We start from the raw sequence: 7356 nt of genomic DNA, 5'->3' as shown, positions 1-7356 counted from the left end.
GTGTGAAGTCAGCAAAAGTGGGACATCAGCTAAAGTGGGACTAATAAGGTTTTGGTGTTATGCTCCTTTTTAAAAAAAAAATATATATATATATTGCAAAGGTTCTTTATGGAACCATTTAGACAAAAACGGTTCTTCTATGGCATCGTGAAGCACCTTTATTTTTAAGAATGAAGTATACACACATTTATACATACATACATACATACATATATATTAGTTCTGTCAAATGATAAAAGTAAAAGTTTGAAAAAATTAAATAAAAGTTTTTGTTTACATAATATATGTATGTTTATGCTCCTTTTTAAAAAAAAAATATATATATATATTGCTAAGAATGGGTGGTCTTGAAATGTTGTAATAACAGTACTTAATTTTAATATCAACATTTGATTAGTCAAATGTAAATCACATGGGTGTGGTTACCACTCAAATACTGGAAGGTCTGAGGAAGTATACATGTTAAGAGCCCATATATAGTTTATGTCTATTAAAATTGTTAAGGTTTAAATTCTAATATAAACAGTATTTCAACCAACAATATAAATTTGTATTACATGTGTTCATGTGTTCATGTGATCATTTAATTTCATGCAAAGTTATGCAAGTTTATTTTTCTAAAAGTTCTATTTAAAAAAAGTAATAAAGTTTTGTTACTGTCCCAATTTACCTGAACAGGTTAGATAAATTGGGACAGTGGCATTCAGCTAAAGTAGGAAATCCTATAAATTAAAAGATAATACATTGCTTAATGTGACACATTGTTTTATTTTACCAAAAAAAATGTCAAACTGTAGGCAGAAGACAGGTAAAGGAAAAAATAAGAATTTGTGAAAATTAAGTTTTTGTGCATAAAAAGTGCCTGTAAACAAACACATTACACACACACACACACACACACACACGCTTAAGTACAGTTGGATACAAACACTTACAGTACACACACAGGAGCAGGCACATCATTGATGAAATCGTGGCATTTTTTACACTGTATTTCTGTTTAAGTGATTCAATTCTTTGTTTTTGTCCTTCTCTTGGAGTGTTTTAAATGCTTACATTTGTACTTCTGTTAGAGTGCTTTAATAATTCTTTAAATGTATGCTTCTGTTGAAGTGTTTTAATTCAATAAGTGTTAGGTGGTTATGAGTTCACAGTCAATAGCACAATCCACTAGTAGGCTATGTCTATTTTTATGAAGTTATTCTTTTAAATTCTGAAGATTTTCTATTCCAAAAGATTATTTGTACAATGTCCTGCTGTAGGGAATAGTATTTTGTACAGACTAGATAAAAATGTGTCCCACTTTACCAGACACAGTGTCCCAATTTACCTGAAAAAGCCCGAAGAAAAAAATGGGTGCTTAACATTTTTGAATTTCTGTATGTTTAAAATAACAACCAATATTCTTACAAAAACCATACAGTAACAGTTGTTTTTAAGGTGGATCAGGTTAGGACCATCATTTTCACTGCATGATTTAGAAACACCCACTAGTTTGATAAACACCCACAAATTTAGAAATGCCCTCTTTTGTTTGGAGACCTCACACTCGATATTTCAGCGACATTTTGCCAATTAAAAAGGCAATAAGCCTTCTTGTCAATAAGCGATGGATGAAGCATACTGACACAAAAGTCATTTTCAAGCCAAGCTATTTTTTTGTTGGGCAGCAACGCGACCAACTTGTAGGTAGGCTACGTGAGCGAAATCTGTACGGACGAGTTTTTCGCCCTCACGCGAAACTCCCTAACATTCTGATTCCTACTGAAATGCATTTCGCCAAATTTCAATGGTAAATGTGACGGCGCCTTTAACACGATCTATTGAATATTCAATTCTGATTGGTCAATCGCGCCAACCAGCTGTCTGAGATTTCCTAATATTCGTCACTGTCAAAGCCACGCAGTATATCACTCCGCTCATTTGGCTACGTACAACTTGCGCTACGTTTTTGCTGTTTCAGAGATATTTCTTAAAAGACAAATATGCAAAACTCAAAGTAGGCTATTGTCTTCACAGTTTCTCAGAGGAACCATATAAAAGCCCTTCACAGCATTTCACCTTGTCACTTATAGCTTTACAGGCTTATCTTATGAAATTAAATGGTGATGCCTCCTGCAATAAGGGATCAGTGTAATCAATACACATACATTGTCATTGCTCTCTCCCTTTAAGTTAGCCTACTCTCTTTCTCACTCCCTCCTTTTCTCTATCTTGTTAGAGCACAGCAGAGACGCTGGCATACATCCAGCTCTCTCAGTGTACCCAGACTGCCGCTGGGATGAGCGCAGTAACCTTCAAGGAAATGGATTCCGTGCCTCTGTTTGCAGACAGAATACAGAGGTGCCCATTCTCGGCATCATGGGAACTCCCACCATCCTTTGCATCTGTGCCTCCACCCACCACCAACCAATTATGTGCGAAAACAAAAAACGGGGGGTAGAAAAGAGGCACTGCACCCTCTGAGGAATGAGTCTCTTCATTTCAATATCAGAGCCAGAGGATGAGCATGTTGGCACATTGAGACCAGGAGGCCAGTATTCGGTCTTCAGTCTCTCCGCTGAAACATTATCTCAGTCAACCAGATCCCTAAATGTTGATTTAAACTCTTGATATGCTGCCATCAGCTTTATGTTGAAAGTGTGACATGAGTGACACGATAAAATTTAATGTGTTATTTTATTTTATTAATTTGGTGCCATTTATTAGTGATAGCATGAATCTCTCTCTCTCTCTCTCTTAAGACCTATCATTAACATTTTGGAATCTTTACCAACATTCTGTATTACTTAATTACTTTGCTTTTGGCATCACCAACTGCTCAAAAGAAGAGAGATTTATGATATTCTGACAACATTTAAATCAGAAAGGCATGCAGCAAAATTGGACTTGGAACAGAACCACTTTCATCCCTAAAGCATTTATGCATCAAATATTCATTTCTTGGCATTCATGTGATATTACTCTGAAAAACTAGACACAAAGCAATAAAAACAAGTGGTGTATCAGGGGATTTGACAGACAACAATTACATCAAATTGACTTTAATTAAAAACTGATGAAAATGTCATGCCTACAACCTCTGGTTCAAATATGTAAGTGCATGCTTGTGATTTATCAGAGATGTGAAAGTTATCTGACCTCAAAAAGAAATATAAAAAAGAAATATTTTAGAGTACTCAAATTATAAATATTCAAATGCCAAAAGGGCCAAAAGTATTTTTTAACTTACTATTCTTATTTATTTTATTTTGCAAATGCCATATATACATATATTTTTATATATTTTTTCCAATGTTTTGCGAAACATTTACATCTGTGCATTGTGAAAACTTCATGCTTGTCAATAAATTTGAATATATTTTATTCAGAAACTGTGGCACTATGGAAATGGCATGCGTGTCTGAATGTCATTGCTGTGAAACACCATCGCCCGCATCCCTCCCATTTCCCCTGTCCCACCCCTCACAGGCCAGACACTGTTCTATCTATTTGCACACTGTCAGTCTGAAAAGCAAGTGGCCCTCTCCTCTCCTCCTGGGCAAGTCCCTCCTGAGAGGCGGCCATTCCTGCCTGCTGGGATACTGACAGTTAACCTTTCGCTCAGAGATTTCTGGGAGCTCTGCCAGATTTTCCCCACCCTGAATAGCTTTTTAAGACAAGCTGCAAACTTAACAGATCACACATCCCGGGCAGTGTACTACCTCTGCTACATTAGCTTACCTACAGAGATAATGAGCCTGTTAGCAACCTCTGCTGGAGTGAACCAAACTGATGACCTCCCCATCCTCTTTTATTCTTATGTGCAGTGTATTGCTCTTCTTTAAAGTTCGAAATACCCCCAACAAGGCATTCAATAAGTTTGAGCTCATCATAGTTGGCATTAATTATAAACTAATTACATTAAACAATATTAAACTTAAGATTTTAAGTTATTGCACATTTTATAATACTGAAAAAGTAACACACCATACTTTCTCTGCTCCTGCTGTTCACCTTCTACACACAGCATCAGTACAATGGCATTAGTATGCCAATGGACACATGAATGGATATCCTGTCATACATGACATACATAAGACATCTCTGAACTTTTGATCCCCTCCAAGTCTTGATAGATCTATTGTTGAACCCATAGACTTAGGGAACAATGGCGTTTGACGCAGGGAATCTGGGGTACAGTACGAGTGTCTGTAGCCCAATCTGGTAATTAAGTGGGGTTAAAGCCAGGAGGGGCTCAGCGGGGGCGATGCCTGGTAGGGGTGCTTGAGTCACTGCAGGGTATATAGGAGATCACAGAGAGACAGAGACAGACACCCCACCAGGAGACCAGGCTGCCTTCTGACATGCCAGGAGTGCAGAGGTGTCACCATTCATGTGTGCAGATTTGAGATGCCCTCTCTAATTCATGAGGCCAAATGAAAAGAGTTATAGCACTAATAAAATAGAATAGAAGTAGGTATAAATAAATAAATATCTGTGCACAATTCTAGATATTTGGTCTTACCATTGAAAACATTAAAATATTGTTAAAACACAGGATAATGAAACTATACTAATTACTAATTATTGCAGAGCTGTGAGAAACTACATAGAATGAGCTACAAAATAATTAATTCAAATAAATTAAAGCGATTACTATCCATATCAATTATAAGCCATTAGGTCAGTTTAGCAATGTTGTGTCTTGAAATTCTCAGTCTGCCCTAATGATAACTAGCCAACCATTGTTATTTTTATTTTTTTAAAATACATTAATTATAATGACTTGGTCAGAGCCTTTTTCTCTTTCTTATTAAGTTCACATTTGTCACCACACAAAGAGCTTTAAAAAAAAAAAAACTATGATGGCAAATGAGTCTCTCATTTTCTCTTTTTTATTATTAATTGCTTTTCTGCACACACACACACATAAAAATTAATCTGATTAGATATGAAAACGTTCTCTTTTTCTTAAAAAAATGAAAAAGAATTTAAACATCACAAGGAAAAACTATACAGGGTCTTCAGGTTCAACAGTTTTTGAAAATTAAATTAAGGGCTTGCTCCCCAAAGAAATTGAAATCATATCATTAGGACTATTATACTTTAATAATATGACATTAATTGAAAACCAAAGAGTGACCTGCTGGAACAGACTTTTTCTCAGCAGTGCCTTTAACAAAAAATGCCCCTTGGGTTGATTTACAGTAGTACTTACACTGGGAGCTAATAAGTAGAGTTAAATGAAAAAACGGGGCAACGTTTTTAATTAGGGCAGTCATCCCTAAGAACAACATACTTCAAGTTGATGAGTGAGATTATCATACCCAGAGTGCAAGGTATTATGCTGGTTTTGACCTACAAAAATGACTCCATGTAAGGTCAAGGTCAAGAATCATAATGTCCTGCTGAGTGTCAAAATTAGGATTATTTGGAAAAGCGTCACACAGAAAAGAAATCATTGTCAGAGAAGACCATCTGGAGCAACTTGTCCTAATTCGATACGCAATTAAAATCAAAAGCTATTTAATCAATCTAAAACTATTTTAAACAGCATTTTGCTAATTATTATGCATGTAAGCTTTAATTAGTTCATATTAATTGAGAGGCTATGGAATATTTGTTCTTGTAAAAAATCATTTGCCACAATGCAGGATAATTTAAAAGGAATAAATGAAGGCAAACAAAAATTGTGAAAAACATAGGCTAAGAAACGGTTAAAGGAACTAAGATATACTTTCCTTAACATAACTTTTAAAGTCTTGACACTAATTTACAAAACAATTAAGTAAAAACCAACATATATTAAACAATGCAAGAACTCTTTCTACACTAAAATAATTAGAACAGCGGGCAACATTTTGGCAGTAAAACATTTGCAGAGGGCCATTACCCAAATCCTCAATTGAGAGGGTTCTTAAAGAGCTTAAGGGCCTTGCGTCTCATAAGAGAGCAGTCTAAAGAGCGCGTTCAGCTCCGCTGAGCCTTTAATAAGTAAGATACATCCCTGTCCCTCAGTGCACCTCTCCTTAGCTCACATTTCAGTCATGCCTTGAGCGGGTGGCACTACCGAAAGTAGGGTGAAAAGGTCTCCTTTTCTTTGTACACAGCTGAATTTCAATGTCATTCCAAAATGTATAAAACAAAGTAATATAGCTAGTTACTGTACAGGTCACCGATCTCATGCGAGAAAGACCAATGTTTTTGTGCTATTATTTTCAACCGTCCACATTTAAATTTTAATTTCAGTTCGAATTTTCAAAACGTTCTAGTCTAGTGTAACATTTCGTACTGACACAAAGACGCAACATTTGTCCAAGTTTGACATTTTTTGACACCATGTAAATCTAGCAGGTGAAATTCATAGAAATGAGTCTGTCTTCATTATTTCACGACTATTACAGGCAGAGAATTGACTTTGATTGCCTAATAGTGCTCTCACATATTGACTTTTTTTTTCTGGACGGCAAAAACAGCCACGAAGTCAGATTCAGAACGCAGCATAATTTGAGATGTGGGGTTTTACAGATGAGAACATCGACCCATATGGTCGTGAACCACCAATGAACATGGCTACATCCCTAAATGCATAATGTCCGTTTAAAACAAAGGAAAATGAAGCCGACGCACCGCTGATGCGTTTCCCTGCAGATGGCAAATATCATGCTCAAGTCACTGAAGTTACGGTGTCTAATCACGCTAATTAGGTTGAAAAGCAAACTTTAAATCCTTGCTTTTTTAAACTAACTTTCTATCAAAAGTTACAATTTTAAAACGTTCAGTAAAATGGAAGAAATGTGGAGTAGCTACTGAAAAAAGATTTTGGGGGGAAAAACGGAAGGGATGGTTTTGTCAAGGATTTTATTTAATAAATGTTTGACTAGAACAGAAAAGGATTTTCAATCTGATGCCATATGAGAATATTTTTTATAAATGAATTAAAAACATTATGTGATGAAATTTTGAAATACATCTACACAAAGACAATCACACATCTATGTTCTGGTTCTTTAAGAGCCCAGAATTCAGTTTTCGGAAGAATGAAAAACGTATCAACATAACATTAAGCAAAACATTTTAAATCTCCAAAGAATCAAGACAATCAAGAACTCAAAAACTTAAAAAATAATAATAATAATTCTTGATTTGAACATGATTCATTGCTGAAGACAAAGCGCAGCAAAATAATAATAATATTAAAAAACGCGGAAAACTGAAAACCTAAACTTTATAAAGTTTTGTCTTTTATGAATTCCCATGATAAAACAAACATACGATCTGTGTAGCTGTCTTCTTTTGGATGAATAAATCAGTGATGTGGAACTTTTGCGACAATACCTGTCATCAACATTGTTTTACAGGGTTATTTTACAT

This window comes from Sinocyclocheilus rhinocerous, unplaced genomic scaffold (assembly GCF_001515625.1).
Source record: "Sinocyclocheilus rhinocerous isolate Xijiao unplaced genomic scaffold, SAMN03320098_v1.1 scaffold2065, whole genome shotgun sequence".
In the NCBI taxonomy this organism is placed as follows: Eukaryota; Metazoa; Chordata; class Actinopteri; order Cypriniformes; family Cyprinidae; genus Sinocyclocheilus; species Sinocyclocheilus rhinocerous.
Note: the sequence above shows the minus strand (reverse complement) of the source record.